The sequence below is a fragment of the Xenopus tropicalis genome, chromosome 8, assembly GCF_000004195.4.
Source record: "Xenopus tropicalis strain Nigerian chromosome 8, UCB_Xtro_10.0, whole genome shotgun sequence".
NCBI lineage: Eukaryota > Metazoa > Chordata > Amphibia > Anura > Pipidae > Xenopus > Xenopus tropicalis.
The window spans coordinates 35,954,147-35,977,058 of NC_030684.2; the positions used below are offsets into that span (position 1 = coordinate 35,954,147).

At 39.6% G+C, this 22,912-nt stretch overlaps 1 long non-coding RNA gene across 1 annotated transcript; it reads left to right on the forward strand.

Annotated features, from left to right (window-relative positions):
• Window positions 1–68: 68 nt before the first annotated feature.
• LOC108648257 lies at window positions 69–18,365 on the forward strand. Its single transcript, XR_004219789.1, has 3 exons — window positions 69–158; window positions 13,979–14,040; window positions 18,260–18,365. It is a non-coding gene; the product is annotated as an uncharacterized LOC108648257 (long non-coding RNA).
• Window positions 18,366–22,912: the final 4,547 nt, after the last annotated feature.

Below are 22,912 nucleotides of genomic sequence, written 5' to 3' on the forward strand. Positions count from 1 at the left end.
AGCCAATCAGGAACTGCGACTTAGGAGAAGAAAGAGGCGACGTTTAACCAATAAGAAGAAGGGAGAGACTTTCGAGGAACTTTTTATTACTGCGCTGATCGCCGCCTGGTCGTGGGAGGTGCTACACTAATTCGCTGGGATGTACAGACATCTAATAGGTATAGTATAGTAATGATTGTGCTGCTACACGTGTTTTATATATATATATATATATATATCTATATATATATATATCTATATATATATATATATCTATATATATCTATATATATATCTATATATATATCTATATATATATATATATCTCTTGAGCTATAGAATGTGATAGAGGGATTCATCGTGTGTAAAGTCTTTACTGATTGTATTTGTTATATATGTCTATAACTACATGTATCTACCTCTGCCTGCTGTGAATACCATAAAATGATTGCTCATGTTGTTAATTTAACATGATCTGTTTGCTGTTGAGATATTTACTGAATAAAATATATATAATATGTATTTGCTAAAATATATATATAATATATATTTGCTAAGTCCTGTGAGTGTCCAATCTATGCACACAGTTTGTAAATACCCAGCATCTTTATTGGCTATTAAGGCTGGACATACGTATAGGTTAGTCTAGTTATTAGACGTGTCCCTGAATTTTTTTAATGATTTGGTCCCCCTAATATAGACATAAAAGGTGTCTTTTTTCAGCTTACGCTACATTATCTTTTGGTATGATATTGATATTATTGCACAGTTTGGAGTTGGTCTTAATTTTTTAATTTTTTTTTTGTGTGTGTTTTTTTCCAGTTATTTAGCCAGATAATTTGAAAATTCAGAGACCTGGTCACTCTAATTTAGCAGCTCTCCAGTTTGGTTTTTCAGCTGCTATCTGGTTGCTAGGGTCTTATCTACCCTAGAAACTAGGCCGTAGTTTAAATGAGAGATGGGAATATGAATAGGGGAGAGCCTGCTAAGAAAGATGACAAATAATAAAAAGTAACAGTAACAATAGAATTGTAGTCTCGGAGCAATAGTTTTTGGCTGCTGGGGTTAGTGACTCCTATTTGAAATCTGGAAAGAGGCAGAAGGGAAAGGCAAATAAACCAAAAACTAGTAAAAATAAAATGCACTATTTTATATATCTATACATTTTGGGCATCAAACTTTTTAGTAGACCTCTGGCGTTCATATTTAGGGTGATGTGTCATTGTAAAATTCTGCAAGATAAATGCGACAAATTGCAACAATTTTAGGTGATTTTCTGAAAAGTTATAAAAACCGCTAAATTTAGCAAAGCTTTTAAGAGTTTGGTAGTTTGGTGTATAAAGACTTCTTTGCCCATGTTGGATTTGTCAGAATTTGTACTTTCAAAAAATATAAGGTTTTCTGGGGTTCTCAGGACCGTTAGGGGGTCTTATGACATGATATGGAGCCATGGGGCTCTTTCTACAGAAACTGATTTGACAGGAGAGAAAAATCTATATGCACTATATTCATTTTTTTTGATCGCATCGTTTTTATTCTTGCCTGAAAAAAATACCTTTTGTGTATTATTTTGGTGTTTTTACTGCATTTTCAGTGATTTTGGTGCATTTTTGGGTATTTTATTGCATTTTTAGCTATTTTATTGCATTTTCAGTTATGCATAGTTGTTGTTCGCTTGACTTTGTCTGTAAAACTTATTTGCCCAAGCCAAAATACTCAAACTGTAATTCAGACCTGAGATATTATTAGGCAAAAAAAAAAATGATTTTAGTGATTTTCTTTTTTATTTTTATAAATTTTATTGCATTTTACATTGTTCTTTGTTACTTGTCTTTGCACATGGACATTTTGTCTGCTGTATTTCAATTTGGCATCCTCTGTACCCCACATAGTTTGGTAAATCTATGCATATTGGGCATTAAACTGTTCAGTAGACCCCTGGCGTTCATACTTAGAGTGTTTTATGTTGGTACGTTACTAAATGTGGGGTACATAATGGGGCAACATGCAAGCTTTGTGACGATTTTCAGAAATGTCACAAAAACCGTTCTGTTTAGTATAGCTTTGTAGTTTGGTAGCTTGCAGTAGAAAGTTGTATTTACCCATTTTTGTTTTGTCAGAATGTGTACTTTCAGAAAATGTATAGTTTTCTAGGGTTTCCATACTGTTAAGGGATCTTATGGCACATAATATACATGCCGGTAGCTTATATTGCTTTGTATGCACTAACTTCCTTATGGGGTCTCTAAATGCCAGATACATTGGTGATCCTATGCATAGTGGGTATCAAACTGTTCAGTGGACCCTTGGCTTTCATATTTAGGGTGTGTTTTCTTGGTACCTAATGTTATGTGGGAGATAAGGTGCTTGAAAGTGGAAGATTTGATGTGATTTTCAGGTATTCCATCAAAACCGGCAATTTTGGAAAAGCATTGCGACTCTGTAGTTTGGAGTAGAAAGACATGGGTACCAATTTTGAATTCGCCCGAATATGTACTTTCCAAAAATATATGGTTTTGGGGGGGGTCAATGTAATTTTTTGTGTTTTTACCCCACAGAAAATGCAGTAAACGTGTTGAATTTTCAGTAGCTAAAGAGATCTCCGGGGCAATTTGTATGTACTAACTTTCCTTTGGGGTCTCTAAATGCCAGATACATTGGTGATCCTATGCACAATGGGCATCAAACTGTTCAGTGGACCCTTGGCTTTCATACTTAGGATGTATTTTCTTGGTACCTAATGTTATGTGGTAGATAAGTTGTTTGAAAGTGGAAGATTTGATGTGATTTTCAGGTATTGCATCAAAACCGGCAATTTTGGAAAAGCATTGCAACTCTGTAGTTTGGAGTAGAAGGACATGGGTACCAATTTTGAATTCGCCCGAATGTGTACTTTCCAAAAATATATGGTTTTTGGGGGGTCAATGTATTTTTTTGTGTTTTTACCCCACAGAAAATGCAGTAAACGTGTTGAATTTTCAGTAGCTAAAGAGATCTCCGGAGCAATTTGTATGTACTAACTTTCCTTTGGGGTCTCTAAATGCCAGATACATTGGTGATCCTATGCACAATGGGCATCAAACTGTTCTGCTAACCCTTGGCTTTCATACTTAGGATGTATTTTCTTGGTACCTAATGTTATGTGGGAGATATGATGCTTGAAAGTGGAAGATTTGAGGTGATTTTTTAGAATTTTCATAATTTTCTTATAGAATCTTCTAAATTAAGTAAAGCATTGCCGTTTGGTACTTAGGACTTGGAAGACATAGTTACCCATTTCGGATTCATCAGAATGTGTACTTTTCAAAAATGTATGATTTCCTGGGGTAAACCTAATGTTTTAGGATTTTTGGCTTTGGAATCTAAAGTATGCCGTATTCTGCTGTAATGCTTTGAAAATTTGGTAATTTACTGTTGGGAGTTTCTGATCTATAGAAGTCAGAAATCTCCATAAAACTATACATATCAGGTATTGGCACGTTCGGGAGACATGAGGCTTTCCAAATCAGTTGAATTTTTGTCCATAAAATAAAATATGTTTCTGGTATAAATCCCTATATCTTTAAAAATAGGGCCTGATTCACTAAAGGGCGATAAAAATTATCGCACGCTTTTTCGCGTTAAAAAACGCAAAATAACTTGCGCGCGATTCACCATAGTATTATCGCGTGCGAAAAATCGCCATTTTCGCATGGGGTATTTCTCGCACTAGTTTTACCGCTTTGCGTTAATTTCCGCGCTGAAAAGAATACGATCGCATGATTCACTATAACTTTTGCGCGCTAAATATCGCATTCGGCTATACGAAAATTAACACCTACAGGCAGGCGAAAAATTATACAAAAGTACAGTAAATGATTTTTTGCAATAAAATATGGACTTACAGTGTTATTTATTCAAGTCTGTGTTTCCCCCAGAGTGACGCAGCCGCCAGTTTGCAGCGAAATGTTCATTTTTAATACAGTAATTTTCCGCAAGTATTGGCGTGTATGGCTAACATGGCGTGCGTTCATTTGCGCAACTATTTCTATTTGGCTACAAGTGATGAAATGTTTCGCCAGGCATGGATTCGCAGCGAATTTTTGGACGTGCGTTGAATTTTTTCGTGGCGGATTTTTTCATGCGTTTCGCAAAACAATCCGCCAATGGCAAGACGCATGAAAAAAATCGCCACGCAAAAATTCACCGCACATCCAAAAATTGATACAAGTGTCAAAAAATAATAGTCACGGGCAACAATTTTTTTGCCCGCACAACATTTTTGCCGTTTCGGGGATCTTTCGAAAGATTTGCTAATTTTTCACTAAAGAAACCAGAACACATTTGCTCATCACTAGTGGCTACTATTTATAAGCATCTACTATTTATATGTGGCTAATATTTATATACACCATTTATATGCTTCGACAATTTTTATACACTATTTCTATGCTACCATTCATATTCGGCGATTATTCGCGTAATTTAGCGCATGTACAGGCAAATACCGCATTGAAATAGTCTTTCGCGAGTTAAATAACGCTTGCAATATCGCGCGTAAAAATGCGCGAGTATGCTTATAGTGAATCGTGCGAAAAATCGCCAAAATTAAGCGGCGGTAAAAATTTTAGCGCACAATAAGAATAGCGCACGTTTTATCGCCCTTTAGTGAATCAGGCCCATAGCATTTTTTCTTTTTTTTGTATTTCAAGCTCTAAATCTTGTTCCAGAAGTGAAAAGTTCAGGTTCAGGTCCAGAAAGTTCAGGTTCTCCTGTAAAAAATAATATATAGTTTGCCTACCTAAACTTAACCCTTCCCCCAGTAAAAAAAATTGAGAGACCACAGAATGTTTACAAAACATCTGGCACTGAGGGGAACCGAAATGTCAAATTCTGCTGGCACTTAAAGGGTTAAATCCATGAGAAAGTCTAAACCGTGTGTGGTATTGATTATTCAGTGTACTTGTGAGACAGGGGGTGTGTGGTTATATCACATGCTTCATGTACTTGTAGTGTTGAGACTTTTTTTTGTTGTATTTGTCTCAAAAGTATTTTAAATTCATTCAGTAAAATTCAGTATTGTAAATTCATTCTAGTTCTAGTCTGCCTAAACGAAAACATGTTAAGTGATTGGTAGAGCCTGGTTATTCCTACACTGATCAGTTCTATCAATCCAATTCTATGCACGGTTTCTTCATTTAATTATATGTAATAAGACTTCTTGAAGTGGCTGCCATTTTTATAATACTGATGACTAAAATCTTGCGACCATGGAATCTGCTTCTTCAGTTGTTACTCCACTGGATCTATGTATGGTTTGGTCACATACATGGTGAGGCAAATTGGGCCAGTGATGGGATCATAACAGAGACCGGTGTATCATAAGGACCACCTCAATGCAGCAAACAGAGTTTTTATTACTCGGGGAGCTAGTCAGGAAGGGCCCATACACAGGCAGATAAGCTGCCGACTGGGTCTGAATTAGCCACTTAAATCTGCCTTTTTTATTAGTTTTACCCAGAATAATCAGAACAACTGCTGATAGTATTGTGGTCAATCAGATTATATTGTTTATCACTTGTACCTTAAAATATATATCTGTAGGGGGCGTGGCTATGCTGCTGTTCTAAACAGACGCACGTTTCCATCGCTCCGTTACCGGAGGACTCATTAAGCCACTAAGCTCACTGAAACAACAAGCTTATAACAGCAAAGTACAACCATTTGAGCTAGTAATCATGACCCGAGGCAATAAAGCCAAGAAAGCCCAACCTCAGGGTAAGCCACCTGGAACTCCGCATAGGCGGCCTACCTCGTTTGACGACGACAGCATGGCGGATGGCGCCAATTCAACTCCTACGACATCGCCACAATCTGATCGAGACTCCCCACCAGAAGACTCTGATCCAGAAACCCAGCTGCAATACTCGGGAGACTCAATCTTAATTGGCAAATTCAAACGCCTACTCCAGACGGAACTTAACGCGGTAGCTGCAAAAATCACTGATCACGTCACTCAAGAACTACGGGACCTAGGCCAACGCACAGCAGCAATCGAGGATAAAGTTGACGATCTGGTCAACAAGACCGCTGAGCACGAAATCCAACTTGCGCAACTAAAAAGACAACTTACCGACATGCAAGATAATCTGGAAGACCAGGAAAATCGGACGCGCAGAAATAATATTAGGATCCGGGTCTCCCCGACGCAATACAAAATCTACAGGAGGAAGTGCCGCTGCTTCTAAAGTCTATAGGACATAACGGACTCTCTACTACTTATGGACAGAGTCCACAGGGCTCTCGGCCCCAGACGGGAGGGAGCCCCACCGAAAGACATAATTGCTCGGCTCCATTACTACTCAACGAAGGAAGCTATAATGTCTGCCTCCCGGGCCGCTCTCCATTTGGAATATAAAAGCCACCAATACTCCATCTACGCCGATCTAGCCGCATTGACAATCCAAAAACGCAAGCTCATGAAACCAGTACTCACCATCCTGACTTCGCATCGGGTCCGCTACAGGTGGGGATACCCATTCAAGCTAACGTTCATGTACCAGAACCACCCGTACTCAGCGACGACATTACCAGAAGGCCTGGAACTCCTGACCCGACTAAAGCTACAACAACCAACTCCAACTACTCCCAATACTACTCCTAGGAAAGGCTCAAGCGAGAGGTCCATTTCACCACTCTGGCGTAAAAACCCAATGCAACAGCGGGCCCCGAAACATTAATCATGCCTCACTCCACTACTCTATAAGAAGGAGTCCTCCGGGAGGAATCCCCCCCCAACCGAGGTCAACGACCGACCTTCCGAAATCCTTGCAGGATCCTGATAAGTTTATATTATCTGTTTGAACAATGTTTTCTAGTTATAGAAGTTTTTCCCTTGTCTATTCTATGCTACTATTCTTGTGGGTATAATTAATGGTCTCTTTATTTGGTATCCTACGAGCCTATCTATTAAGCTTCACTGCCTCAAATGTTATGTCTTTAAAATGTATATCCCATAACGCCAAAGGCCTGAACTCCCCCACGAAATGGTCACTGGCATTTCGGCACTACAACAAACTAGGGGCTGACATTCTTTTCCTCCAGGAGACTCATTTTTCTAACACCTCCGTACCTAAATATTTCCATTACTCATATCAACTTGTTTATACTGCCTGTGCAGAAAAAAAACATAGAGGAGTAGCTATAGGAATTCACAAAAAACTAAATTTCCAACCCACCACCATAAAATCAGACCCGGAAGGCAGATTCCTGATCCTGGTGGGACAAATACAAGATACCCCAATAACCCTAGCAACGGTTTACGGCCCTAACGAATGTCAACAAACATATTATAGAGAATTTTTCTCTATCCTGGAGGAAAGGTGCAGAGGCCCCTTAAAGGAACAGTAACACCAAAAAATGAAACTGTATAAAAGTAACTAAAATATAATGTGCTGCTGCCCTGCACTGGTAAAAGATGTGTGTTTGCTTCAGAAAGTCTACTATAATTTATATAAATAAGATGCTATGTAGCCATGGAGGCAGCCATTCAAAGGAGAAAAGGCACAGGCACATAGCAGATAACAGATAAAACACTATTGTATTCTACAGAACTTATCTGTTATCTGCTATGTAACCTGTGCCTTTTCTCCTTTTTTCCAGCTTGAATGGCTGCCCCCATGGCTACACAGCAGCTTATTATATAAATTATAGTAGTGTTACTGTAGCAAACGCACCAGTTTTACCAGTGCAGGGCAACAGTGCATTATATTTTTATTACTTTAAAGCTCTTTCATTTTTTGGTGTTACTGTTCCTTTAATATTGGCCGGTGACTTTAATGAGGTATCCCACCCAAATATAGACTGACAACCTAGCCCTGTATCCATACGTAATCAAAACAACAAACACTATTTCGCAAAGCTAATAGACAAATATCTTTTGGTGGACGCATGGAGGGAACAACACCCGTTTAAGAAAGATTTTACGTTTTTTTCCGTTCCGCATAATTCCCACTCTAGAATTGATATGTTCCTAATTCATAAGCAAATTTCTCCCAACATATCCCAGACAAAAATACTTTCCTGCCCTTGGTCAGACCATTCTATAATCACTCTAACACTCACTAGTCTAGCACACAAGCCCTTAAATAATATTTGGCGACTAGATGACTCCCTTCTATCTAACCCACAACATCAACAAACAATACAATCTGAATTGGAATCATATTTCACCCACAACAATACCCCAGATATTGCTAGCCCAACCTTATGGGCAGCACATAAAGCCTATATTAGAGGGATCCTAATCCAACTTAAAACTAAAGCTAGAAAAGAAAGGACCAAAGCTACTAATCAGTTAGGCATCAAAATGCAACAACTAGAAGATCAGCTTAAAACCAACCCTAATGACACTAAATCCAAACAGGAGCTTGAAAAAACTAAAACAGAACTTAATCTACTCCTGACAGAGAAAGAAATCACAAAATTACAGTGGACAAAACAAAAATTCTATAGAAAGGCTAATAAGGCCGACACAATGATGGCACGCCAGTTATCAAATAAATTTAATAAGTCCCCCTTCACCCAAATCAGATTAAAAGATGGATCCCTGACAGCAAACCCGGAACGTATCACCCAGGAATTTGCCACGTATTACCACACATTGGGCCCGATTCACTAAAGTCCGAAATAAGGAGTGCTATTTATAGCATGCGTTAAAAATCTTATCACTTCTTATTTTTCGTTCGATTCACTAAAAGGACACTTGTCATAATTAAGAAGCGATGTTCTTGGCGTTATTTATCTTGCGACGACATATTTTCAAGCAACGTGCTGCGTAATATGTTGTGCGCTGCGTAATATATTGCTTGAAAATATGTCATCGCAAGATAAATAACGCCAAGAACATCGCTTCTTAATTATGACAAGTGTCCTTTTAGTGAATCGAGCGAAAAATAAGAAGTGATAAGATTTTTAACGCATGCTATAAATAGCACTCCTTATTTCGGACTTTAGTGAATCGGGCCCATTATATCAAAAACACAAAGACCCAAACCCAACCCTATTACAGCAGTTTCTAAACCAAGCAAACTTACCTTCACTAACACCCCAACAGAAAACATTAATGTCAGAACCAATCTCAATAGAAGAAATTAAGGTAGCTATAAAGCAACTAAAGGTAAACAAATCCCCAGGCCCTGATGGGTTCACAGGGAAATACTATAAACTGTTTGCCCCTGAACTGATCCCATGGTTACACCTATTATTTAATGATATAATGACTAATAAAGGCAACTTCAGCAGAGATGATCTACAAGCACAAATAGCTGTGATACCTAAACCAGAGAAGGATCACACTAACTGTAAAAATTTTCGCCCCATATCAATATTAAACCTAGATATCAAATTGCTGGCCAAAATTATAGCCTCAAGACTTAACCAGTTTCTAGGACAACTCATCCACAAAGACCAGTCAGGATTTATCCCAAAACGACAGGTCACTGACAATATCCGCAAGATCATAAATCTCATACACATAGCAAAAATAAAAGATGTTCCCTCCATGCTCCTATCACTAGACCTAGAAAAAGCATTTGATTCTGTTTCCTGGCATCTGTATCAAGTGTTATCTGCCTATAATTTTCCTATCCCCTTCCTCTCCGTGGTTAAGGCCCTCTACAACTCCCCTATAGCTAAAGTTAGCCACATGGGGTTTCAATCAGACGCATTCAACATAAGTAGAGGGACCAGGCAGGGATGCCCCCTGTCCCCTCTACTTTTTGCCTTAGCACTCGAACCCTTAGCCCAACATCTAAGGCTAAACAAAAAGATTTCAGGTATAACTGTAGGGGACTCCGAATATAAATGTACAATGTATGCTGATGATATAATAATGTCAATGTCTAATCCCATGACTTCCCTCCCATATTTATACGAGACTCTCTCCAACTTTACTAAAATTTCGGGACTCAAAATCAATCCCTCTAAGTCAGAAGCCTTAAGCATAAACCTTCAGCCCCATCTTAAAAAACTTCTAGAAATCAATTTTGAACTTAAATGGCAAACTAAAACCATAAGATACCTAGGAGTACTGATATCAGCCGATTACAGATCCTTAGCCAAGGATAATTATCCCAAAATAGAACATAAGATTTTAAATATGGTGAAGTCATGGGAAAGACTTAAACTGTCTTGGCTCGGGAGAGTAACCGCACTGAAAATGTCCGCCCTTCCCCTGCTGTTGTACCTGTTCCGTACGCTCCCAACCTCCCCCCCTAAAGATTACACAGAGAAAATGCAAAAGACTTTTACAAAATTTGTCTGGAACGGGAAAAGGCCACGAATTAATCGCACTACAGCTTGCCGTAACCGACACAAGGGCGGCCTAGGCATCCCTAATCTGAAAGGATATTATACCGCAGCACAATTATCCCAAATGATACCATGGTACCTACCTGAGGATAAACCACTATGGGTAACAATCGAACAAGACTCTCTGCCAAATATACCCCTAAGGAATATATTATGGACAACCCACTCCACATCTCAAATACAAACAAACCCCATAGTAACTCACCTCGTCAGGCTCTGGGACAGATCAAAGGAACCCTACAAACTCTGCTCTCTACACAAGCCAGTCACAAGCTTCATCAATAATGTTGACTTTGATCCAGGCCAATCACCAGAAGCTCTCCACTGGTGGAAACAATTCAACCTGGACACTATATACTCATTAACCAGCTCTAATACACTTCTGCCATGGCCAAGACTCCGGGAAAATTACAAAATCCCACAACAGGAATGGCTCCATTACCATCAAATAGTAAGTTACATTAGAGCTCAATATAAAGGCAAACAATTCCCTCTACCCACAGCTTTTGAGAGATTATGTTTGCAACTCACTACACTCAAAGGGGCACTATCCTATCTATATGATACAGTAACCCACCTAACTCCAATCAAGGAATTAAAATTTGTACAAACCTGGGAAAGCACACTACACCTATGCTTTGACGAGGCCACCTGGCGGGACATCTTTAAAAATACAGTAACATGCTCTATAAATGTGCTGACTCAGGAAACCTCCCAAAAGATTCTACATCAATGGTACTTGGTACCAACCAGAATCTCTAAGTGGTATCCCTCGGCATCCGCACTATGCTTCCGAGCATGCAACCAACAAGGCACATTTATGCATACTTGGTGGGATTGCCCAGTCGCAGTACGCTACTGGATCAGAACTTATACTTTAATAACGGCAGTAACAGGCCTCTCGCTAAGAAAGAGCCCAGCAGAAGCCTTACTTAACAAAAATATCCCCGGCGGCAATAAATATCTGAGGAAATTAATCACTCACGTTTTCTCAGCGGCGAAACAAACAATAGCTAAAGCCTGGAAATCTGCAACACTGGATATAAACCTTGTTAAAACAAGACTTGATAATATGCTAATTATGGAAAGGCTGACCAGCATTTCATTAGGCCAATTAAAAACCCACAACAAAATCTGGGCCCCCTGGATGACTTACAGAAATATCTCAATACACCTATAAGATCAACCACATCAACCTGGAAAAGATACCTCTCATAAGAGTACCGAAACACTAAAAGACAAGACCTGATTACCTACCTACAAGACTGATGTCCGGCAAATATATACCCACGAGATCTTTCTCCCCAATTTGATTGACTATCTCCCCACCTCATATTACTGACTGTACCTATTCTTTTTATCCTCTATCTTTCCCTCCCTCTCCATTCCCCCCCACCCCTCCTCTCCTTTTTCCCAATGTTTATGATCTTGTTACATACCTGCCTGGCACCTTGGGATAACCCAAAAGGCGCCCTTTTGTACACCGTTATTTTCAAAATAAAAAATATAAAAAAATATATATATATATATATCTGTAGAATCAGCTAGGTTGCTTATGCAGCAAGCAAGTTGGTTGTCAGGGTGGAGTGTTATGGTGAGTTTCCCTTTGCCCATGTTACGAGTTCTAATGTTTGTACCACTCGGTGTGTGGCAGAGCTGAGAATGAGTCAAGTTGTATATTCTGTCTGCATGGTCTAGTGAGAGCCATCTAGAGCTGGGAGGCAGAAACATCTCTGAGAAATAAACCGGCACCCAAAAATGAGTTGGTGAGAGACTCCATCATAGGCAATATGATGATGTGTTCTCTGCCAAAAACATACGCAGAGTGTTAGACAACCTGCAGCTAACCAGCTGTTGTTCCCTAACATTGCCCATCAAGTTTAGCCAGCAGCTGCTCACACAACTGCACCATCATTTTGATGCTCCCCTTACAACTACGCTTATTTCCCCTTGTTGGGCAAAGTGTTGTCCTGGGCCCAGAGGTGGCTCTTATATTTTAACTTATGCTATTCTTTACACTTATCAACTGACAAAACTAAGTCATTTTCATATTTAGCAAATATAAACTAATATAAACATAAATGTGATACAAATACAGTCATATAGCACTGCAGATCTTCTTTATTTTACACAGACAATTTATTTCCAGAATTGATGGGGTTTTCATTAGTGGCACATGGGGTTGATTGCTTTGCCTCCTATTCATGTTCTCATGGTACTGGCACTGGTTTGAATACTTGGTAGAGTGGTTGCAATGGTAGTGACAACTTATAGTCTCCTAATCTTCTGGAATGCTTACATACTTAGCAATCTTATGGTGAGCCTTGCTTCACTGGTTTCTGTTTGATTCTCTCTATACTAGTACTGTCCAACCTATTATATGTAGTGGGCCAATTGAAATATAACATTGTCTTGATTTTGGAGTAAGGGAGCTTTCACTGTTAATAAGACAGGCGTTTATCAGTGGGTCGTTGTCATTGTATTCTTCCTTGAGTAATTAACTATAAAACTTATATACTATTTTCCGCAATCCTCAATGAAAATGAATTGGCATCCTGGGAGCTTGTGTTTTGGTATGGTCGAAAGTTATGGGTAAATCATGGTCTGATCTCTTCGGGGATCTGGCTTTTTAAAGAAACTTCTTAAATCTTCCAGCGCAAAATAGTTCAGAAATAATTTCCTATGAATTTCAAGTGTATTCAAGTATGTCTTTTAACTAAACAGAATTAAGTCTTCTTTAGAAATGATTGAAAAGGCACGAGGAGGTGGGTTACGATTACACAGTGAGACTGTGAGTGACTTACACTTGCATTAGTCTGGTGTTTCTATAATTTGTAGTTCTGCAGGATCCTGAGTCTCTTGGTTTAGAAGCACATTTTCAAACGATCTTCTCAAGTAAGCCATGCAGGCTTTTGTAACAAAAACGGATGCACTGAATCCAGAATTTGGTTTGGGATTCGGCCAAGATTTGTCCTTTTTCAGCAGGATTTGGATCCGGTCCAATCCATGTGCCTGGCCAAACTGAATTCAAATCCTTAAATTCACGTGACTTTTTGTCACATAAACACGGAAGTTGGAAGTCGGCCGCATCTCACAATACGGCATTTGGTGCATCCCAAGTAACCAAGAAAAAACATAAGTAATGGTGATATAATCCCTTCTCTTGGAATCTCTTCATTTTCTACTAGTTTATTTGATGGGGGTTATTGGGAAAATAATTGCAAAGTTCTAATATAAGTATATAAAAGGGTAGCTAAAGCCTTCATCAAACATAGTGTGAAGGTTTCAGTAATAATAAACGGGTTTTGCACTGATTCACGGGTACAACAGCTCTGTGCTTACTAAGTTGTTTTATGTTTTGTCTCACAATCTCACAATACGGCATTTGGTGCATCCCAAGTAACCAAGAAAAAACATAAGTAATGATGATATAATCCCTTCTCTTGGAATCTCTTCATTTTCTACTAGTTTATTTGATGGGGGTTATTGGGAAAATGATTGCAAAGTTCTAATATAAGTATATAAAAGGGTAGCTAAAGCCTTCATCAAACATAGTGTGAAGGTTTCAGTAATAATAAACGGGTTTTGCACTGATTCACGGGTACAACAGCTCTGTGCTTACTAAGTTGTTTTATGTTTTGTCTTACAGATCTATTTGTTCACCTGTAAAGCAACTCCATGGAATGAAAATGCACCAAATTCCTGTACCCAGTAAGTACTAACTTGCAATAGGGGCTTGCAATAATTTAAAGGGCTTGTGTACTGATTTGTAGATATAGCAACCATATAATTACTAATATGTTCGGGTAATTATTACATTAAGGCTTTATGTGCCTTTGCAAAGAGAAGTTTGTAACCACTGTTCTCCAGCGTTCAGATACATATAATATATATAAGAGGTATCAGGGATTGCTCGCCCCTTTGCCTCTAGCTGTTGATGGATTGCAAGCCATATCATCATCAGAAATGTATTTGTACAAGTAGTAATAATGTTTATGGGGAATCCCATACTCCCCACTGTACAATATAAACATAGATGTCAAAGTGGAGTTGGGGGACCATATAAAGGCACAATGACAAAGCTCGATCTGATCTTTTAATATGTAGGGAAAAAAAGTTAATACGTATGTATGAATTTATATGTTAGACTTTTAAAATTTCATTTCAATATAGTTAGTGTGACTTGACTTATTTCAGTGGGGATCCTATGTTGGAAGCCATAACTGTTATTGAACTATGAATATCGCTTCATATCACCTGCTTCTTTCAGGCTTCGTCCACTTACTCTGCTCGAATCTGATACATGGATTAGTGCACGCAAAGTAAAATAGGAGCTTCTCCTTAGTATCTAACTTGTTTTTTTTTTTTTTAAATCAAGATGCTTAGAATTAGTCCTCCGTCCCCCAACTATTTCTTGCCCATTAGAGAATTCTTAGACTTGTAAGGAGACAAGGGAGTAACCACCAGATTATCAGCAACCTGTGGCTGCTGTAGGGTTCTTAAAGAAGAAACACTGTGTTACAACATTTGTAAAGGAATGACAGACAGAAATGAATGAAAAAGCATTTTCAGGCCTTGAAATCTCAACATCCTCCAACAGATTGACATATGGGGGCTGTAGGGAGCTGGAATTGATAAGTTGTTGCACTAGTACAGTGATCCCCACCCAGTGCTTCGTGAGTAACATGTTGCTCCCCAACCCCTTGGATGTTGCTCCCAGTGGCCTTAAAGTAGGTGCTGATTGCATAAAAGCCAAACAGAGCCTTCTATAGGCTGCCAGTCCGCATAGGGGCTACCATATAGCCAATTCTAGCTCTTATTTGCACCCCCAGGAACGTTGTCCATGCTTGTGTCTCCCCAACACTTTTTCCATTTAAAATATGAAAGGTTGGGGATCCCTGCACTAGTATGTGCCCATGCTGGGGTGAAAAAGCCTTTAATGGCCAATAGAACCAGTAAAGTTTCTGGTTCCATAACTGATTTAATCTGATTAATATAGAATAGGAAAGAGGTCCTAATAAAACCACCCAAGGATCTTGCAGCAAAAAATCAGCAATTTGTGAATTAGCTGTCCCACACTCATATACTGAAACTGTGCAAGACTATGGGGCTGATTTTCTAATCCATGAACGGTCCGAAGGCGTCCGAATGCGTTTTTTTTCATAATGATCGGTATTTTGCGATTTTTCCGCAAATTGTCGCGACTTTTTCGTAGCCTTCACGCCGAGTACGAAAGTTTCGGATTCATTCAAGCTTCAGTATCGTGACTTTTCTTGGGCCAGGTTGGAGCTGCAGAGTGCCATTGAGCCCTATGGGAGACTTTCCTTGGGCCAGGTTGGAGCTACAGAGTACCATTGAGTCCTATGGGAGGCTTCCAAAATCATGCAAAGTCTGAAAGTTTTGGCCGCCGTTTACGAGCGCTCAATACGCAAAAGTCGCGACAATATACAAGCAATTCGTAACAGCTACGAAAAAGTCGCAAAATGTTCGTTTCCAATCCAAATTTTTCCCATTCGGATTCGAATTTGTGGATTAGTAAATCAGCCCCTAAGAGTGGTACCCAGGCCTCATTCTGCTAATTCTGCTGTGTCTATGGCTGCTACACCCTTGTTCCTAAGCTTTGGTTTAGAACGTTCCATGTCTCACTTCTGCAGTCATTGCATTTAAATAGATTTCAGAACTGTACATGTATACAAAAATCTCGAGTTCCCATAAATCTTAGTTTAGCATAATACCTGTAGGGGTTTGTTATTAATATATGAAAGTGTACCTGCAATTTAATGAATGTGTCATATAGGCCAGAGAGTAGTGCTGACAAATTGGCACCCTCTGAGATTAACCCTTTTATATTTCTCACTTTGGATCCTTTTTTTTTTGCTAAACATGTATAGTGTATGTCCTGCACAATGAGACTTCGCTGCAATGTTATTTATTCTTACATACCCTGGCATGCCCTGATCCACCCCACTATCCAGAAAGTTCCAAATTACGGAAAGGCCATCTCCTATAGACTCCATTTTAATCAAATAATTCACATTTTTTAAAAATGATTTCCTTTTTCTCTCTAATAATAAAACAGTATCTTGTACTTGATCCAAACTAAGATATTTAATTATTAATTACTGTTTAAATAATGTTTTTAGCAGACTTTAGGTAGGAGATCCCAATTATGGAAAGACCCCTTATCCGGAAAACCCCAGCATTATGGATAATGGGTCCCATACCTGTACAGCATTTTAACTAGTTGACTCATGAAAAAAAGCTTTCTTCTGTGGTCTCTGCCACTAGTACTGTGATTGTAAGTGTATATGAAGGAATTTGGGGGGTTGTTGGCTGCAGAGAGTGCAAATATATAGAACAATTAAAAGCTAACCATGCTAGTGTATAGTATGGGCCACAAGCCAATCATAAGGGTAACATTTGTTTTTATAGCTGCATTGCCAGACCTCTGATGATTATATTTTAAAAAGGCATGCTCATTAGATAAGGTTTAAAAAACAGGAAAATTGTATACTGGAATGTTATAGTCCTTGCATTAAAACTGTAAAGGGGGGCCATAAATGGCCAGATCCACACGTGTAGCAAGGTCAGCAGTGCTACCTACTGAGCCAACATGTACTCACCAATATCAAGTAACAAACTCTCTTAATCCCATATGTCTAGAAAGACTTGCTGCTTGTGCCTGTAACAAAAAATTCATCCCTTAACTGCCATTGATGCAGAATCTACCGGCACAAAAGAGTTGCCATAACCCCTGATTATATGTTTCCAGGTGCTATGTAAATAGAAAATACCCAGCCATGGCCATTTAAAGGGTGAAGGAATAGATTATTTTTAAATCACAGTTTAGTATCCAGTGACATAGACAATTTGCATTTATCTGTTTTTATTTAACTTTTTACTGTTTTGGACCTCTATTCTGCAGCATTGCGGTATGAACTGTTGAGCAACCAGGCAATGATTTTAATGACATAATGAAACACAAATTAAAGATGGAATAAACAAAGAGCTACATTATAATAATGACAATAAAAACCAAGTCGGCTTTCTGTAGCATTGCACCATGATTTGGTCCAGCATTTGGCCAAGCCATTTTGCAGGTTCAGAGTTGGCCAGAGTTATCCAGTAGCCAGTCATGGGGCTTTAAAACCTGAACAACTGAATGCCACAAATGTTCACAGATGAAATACATTTCGATTCTCTCAAATATTAATATGCAGATTAGTTTTGATTGGTTTTGGTATTCAGCAAAATCTTTTGTAGAATATTCTGCATTTTTATGAACCCCAAAATATTGGATTTGCTGCACCGCAAGCTCCATGACAGTGCCCTGTTTGAGGGGTGTGTTCCATCTGTGAAGAGAGGATGATACCCAGATTCTCCTTTGGACTCCACTTTGTGGAGTTGGGGTGGGTGCTGCTGGACTGCTCGAAGAGAGAGGCCTCAGGGAGAGACGGGGGGCAGGAGCCCTGATTAATGAGAAGCCTTAAGCTAGACCAAACACCTTAGTGGGAATTGGGTAGGGGACTGTGAGAATCACCATGCTATAGTTATTGTTAGTCTAGCTCCTGTTTTGGCACACTAAAGGTATGGGAGACCGGCAGGGTATTTAGTTATTTAGTATGAGCAAGCCTGTGCTCCACTGAGAAGGGCTAAACAGTGTGGGTTTTTTCCTTTTGAGACACTGAGTAGAGACCCCAGAGGGATCCAAGTTGGTTTATATTCTATGGGAGGCAATAACTGAATTTTCTAGAACACTATGACTAAATGCCCATGGTAAGATTAACCTGTGAAGGAGCTGACACTCCATTGTATATTTGATGAGATCAAATGATCTATCAGTGATAGATGCTGCATAATGTGATATCAATGTTCAGTCTAATAAGTGACATCCCTTCTTTTTCAATAACTGTGTTGTTTTTTTTTAAAGAACCCCTGGCACCCAAGATTTCCTCTGAAAGTGCAGGGAATGAGGCATTGAGAGCAACAGGAGTTCTACATCTACATCATACTGGAAGTTGCCATAATGTTGAATGTGACATGTAAGCTGTTATCTATGTCTTTCTACAGGGTAACATCTTAGTGAGGATCAATTGCCTTTACGTAGATGCCTACAGTGTTGTGAAAAACTATTTGCCCCCTTCCTGATTTCTTATTCTTTTGCATGTTTGTCACACAAAATGTTTCTGATCATCAAACACATTTAACTATTAGTCAAAGATAACACAAGTAGGAGGAATTTTGGCCCACTCAACTTTGCAGAATTGTTGTAATTCAGCTTTATTTGAGGGTTTTCTAGCATGAACCGCCTTTTTAAGGTCATGCCACAACATCTCAATAGGATTCAGGTCAGGACTTTGACTAGGCCACTCCAAAGTCTTCATTTTGTTTTTCTTCAGCCATTCAGAGGTGGATTTGCTGGTGTGTTTTGGGTCATTGTCCTGCTGCAGCACCCAAGATCGCTTCAGCTTGAGTTGACGAACAGATGGCCGGACATTCTCCTTCAGGATTTTTTGGTAGACAGTAGAATTCATGGTTCCATCTATCACAGCAAGCCTTCCAGGTCCTGAAGCAGCAAAACAACCCCAGACCATCACACTACCACCACCATATTTTACTGTTGGTATGATGTTCTTTTTCTGAAATGCTGTGTTACTTTTACGCCAGATGTAACGGGACACGCACCTTCCAAAAAGTTCAACTTTTGTCTCGTCGGTCCACAAGGTATTGGCAATCATTGAGATGTTTTTTAGCAAAATTGAGATGAGCCATAATGTTCTTTTTGCTTAAAAGTGGTTTGCGCCTTGGAAATCTGCCATGCAGGCCGTTTTTGCCCAGTCTCTTTCTTATGGTGGAGTCGTGAACACTGACCTTAATTGAGGCAAGTGAGGCCTGCAGTTCTTTTTATGTTGTCCTGGGGTCTTTTGTGGCCTCTCGGATGAGTTGTCTCTGCGCTCTTGGGGTAATTTTGGTCGGCCGGCCACTCCTGGGAAGGTTCACCACTGTTCCATGTTTTTGCCATTTGTGGATAATGGCTCTCACTGTGGTTCGCTGGAGTCCCAAAGCCTTTAAAAATGGCTTTATAACCTTTACCAGACTGATAGATCTCAGTTACTTTTGTTCTCATTTGTTCCTGAATTTCTTTGGATCTTGGCATGATGTCTTGCTTTTGAGGTGCTTTTGGTCTACTTCTCTGTGTCAGGTAGCTCCTATTTAAGTGATTTCTTGATTGAAACAGGTGTGGCAGTAATCAGGCCTGGGGGTGACTACAGAAATTGAACTCAGGTGTGATAAACCACAGTTAAGTTATTTTTTAACAAGGGGGGCAATCACTTTTTCACATAGGGCCATGTAGATTTGGAGTTTTTTTTCTCCCTTAATAACGTAAACCTTCATTTAAAAACTGCATTTTGTGTTCAATTATGTTATCTTTGACTAATAGTTAACGGTTTTTGATGAGCAGAAACATTTAAGTGTGACAAACATGCAAAAGAATAAGAAATCAGGAAATAGTTTTTCACACCACTGTATATGGAACATCTTGTTTTAGCAGGTAGAATATAAAAGCAAACTGCTCCATATTTGTTAAATCCCTTTAGTTACTTACAGCATTTCTGCTATTCAGAAAATGTTTTGGGGGAATTTAATGTTTATGAAGACATAGTATTCCCACATATTACCTTCAGAACATTAAGCAGTCAAGTTGCTTAATGTTCTGAAGGTAATATGTGGGAATACAATGTCTGTTCGGAGGGAGATTTTGCACCATAAGGAGTTTTACCTTGGTTGCCCAGTCACTTAGTACCTGGATAGTTAAATCTGCCACCTAGTGGCTATGAGAAGACATTACATAAGTGAAGACGTGACTGTAAATTGAATGAAAAGCATGCCGTGGGAAACAGATCAGGTTGCAGATTATTGGCAGTGCTGCAATGTAAATATTGTCATGTTGTTACTTTAGAATTGTTTTTTAACTTTGTGGGGGAGAAATGGAGCTGGCTTAAGACAAAAGAAGATGTGGAAGGCATGCTGTTGTGTAGGGGGCCTGTGAAAAACTCTGCCTAAGAGCCGTGTAAGAAGTGACTACAGGGGAAGCAGCACAGTGTGAGGGGGCTAAGGAGAAACTGAGACCCCCCCTACCACAGAGCACACCAGTGCTGATTGGAGGTTTCTGGTGTGGGTGGCAGGGGGCCTGGGTATTCAGAGTTAGACCCTTGGCCTTCAGCAATCAGGTGAAAGACTGTGAGACACAGAATCCTAGCTCTGCTGACCACAGTTGCAAAGTTGCAGTAAGAACACTCCTAAGGGTGATGGCCGATGGGGAGATTTGTAGCCTTTGCTCGAATCTTCGCTACCGCAGGTGACAAATCTCTCAAATTTTTTGGCAATAATGTAAATTGTGGAATGCAAGACATACACATTGTTTCGTTTTCCGTAGTCGCCACAGGCAAATTTCAGCAAATTGAGAAAGACAAAACAACTTGCATGGTTTTCCCTTGGTCGATCTACATTATTGACACTGGAAAAGCATTTTCGGGAGGTGAGTCACCCGCAGTGGGTCTTCCCTGTCTGTTATCAACCAAAGGGGTAAGGGAAAGGCTGCAGAGAAAATCATGGGCATGTTGTAGACAGTAAGGGGGCAATAATCAGAGTCAGGTTTTTAAAGGAGAAAGAAATGTATAACTTTGGGTGTCACTGGAAAACAAAGTTCTGCATATGCCTTCCCACTGGTATTCACTTTATTGAACATGGGAAGGCATTTTGGTCGCCCGCAGTAGTGGAGATTTAACGACTGGTGATTAATCTCCCTATGGGGAACTGTTGAATCCTCTGTGTATAACGCCCCCCCCCCCAGCTGATACCACGTCATGTTGCCAAGTGTTGTATGCTATTCATGTACACAGCTGCAAAATGTGCCACAGTATTAAAATGAAAACACAGTAATGTCCCTGCCACAATAAACCTTTGGTTCCCAAACTTTAAGGGCTGTGGGGACTTGCAGCAGCAGGGGGAGCTCAGCTAGAAGGTCAGTTAGGCCATTGATAAAGCCTAGTAAGGAGGCGAAACAAACTCCAGGTGCTGAGTGCACACTAGGCCCCATGTAGATTTTTGAATGGGGGATCAAATACATGATGTTGAATTGTAGCAGAGCTTGTTAGTTAAGCAACGGTTGTGAATGGTACATAATGGACCTTGGCCAGGATATGTATGGGCATAGCTAGAAATCATTCAGATTCTCTATCCAAGAGTCATACATTTCAGCTCTTGTAGATAAGAGGATGACTTATCTTAGCTAATTGCTCATTGGTTGCTATGGTTACAACAGAAGTTTTGTTTCCCGCACCCCATAGTCTGCTACGCCTTCACAAAATTACCAAATACAGTAATTTCTTGTTCTGTGACCTTAAAGGCACAAGAACTGGTACTGGAAACACTGGAGACTGACTTTTTCTGCCACTAGCAATCATCTTACGCTTTTTCTACTGTGCCCTTTGTTTCTTGTTTTTGTATTGTCACCCTTTCCATAGTTAACAGACACTTTACCACTTTAGGAATCACTTGACATTGGCAGGTAGTGGGTGCCCATGATTTTGTTGGTGTGGCAGGGTTGGGATTCTTGCCCCCCAAAGTTATGCCCCAGGTCTGTGTATAGTTCAATTTGCTTGTGGCCAAGGTATTTAATAGTGACAGAATGTGTTTTTGGTATAACAGAGACCTGCTGAGATATATGGGTGTATTTAGCCATAGATTTTCAATATTGGGCCATACATGCCTTTAAGACCCCAGGTCTACTGTTATTTGACTGTAAATGGAATTATTTTGTTGATTGCTTGATTGACAGGGATCGAAATCTGTATTATTTATGTATGCAGTGCTGCTGGGATTTTCTGGCTCAGTGACTTACACCCGTAGAGCTAAGCATAGAGATACCAGATGAGTATAGATGGAGCCATTCTTTCCAATATATAGTGCCAGGGATTGCAAAACCTGTGCTATACCCTGCTTCTGTACCCTCCGATAGTTATGCCACTATAATTAGATTTCTCATTATATTGATGTGACATCCCACTCTGTGAGAGGACAGTCCTGGACTGACCTAGGCAGGCTTGGACTGCAAAACTGCCAGGATAGGATAGGGGAGAAGTTACAGGCAGTACAATGGGCACCTGCTAAAGACATGAGCATTCCCACCTGCTAAAGACATGGAAGCATTTCACAAATCCCAAGAAGATTTCCTTACCTGGTTAATGAAAAACCCACATCTTCTCATCTACCCAATGAATATCAACTGCATCTGCATTACTTTCCCTATGAGGGGGCACCTGATAACCCAGACTATGAAAGGGAGAATAGAATCTATTCCTAATTAAACTGAAATGCAGTCAAACATTGTTTTGTTTTGTGTTCCCTTTTATAAGGATATGCCAAAACTGTGATAGATTCAAGTGTGTCCGTATCACATTAAATCCTGGTTTCAGTTTGATTAATTATTTTTTTCTTTCACCCCCAGCTTTTTGAATGCAGATATATATCCAAGTGGGTGCACTAAGCATACAGCCCTTCATGCATGACTGGGGAATGG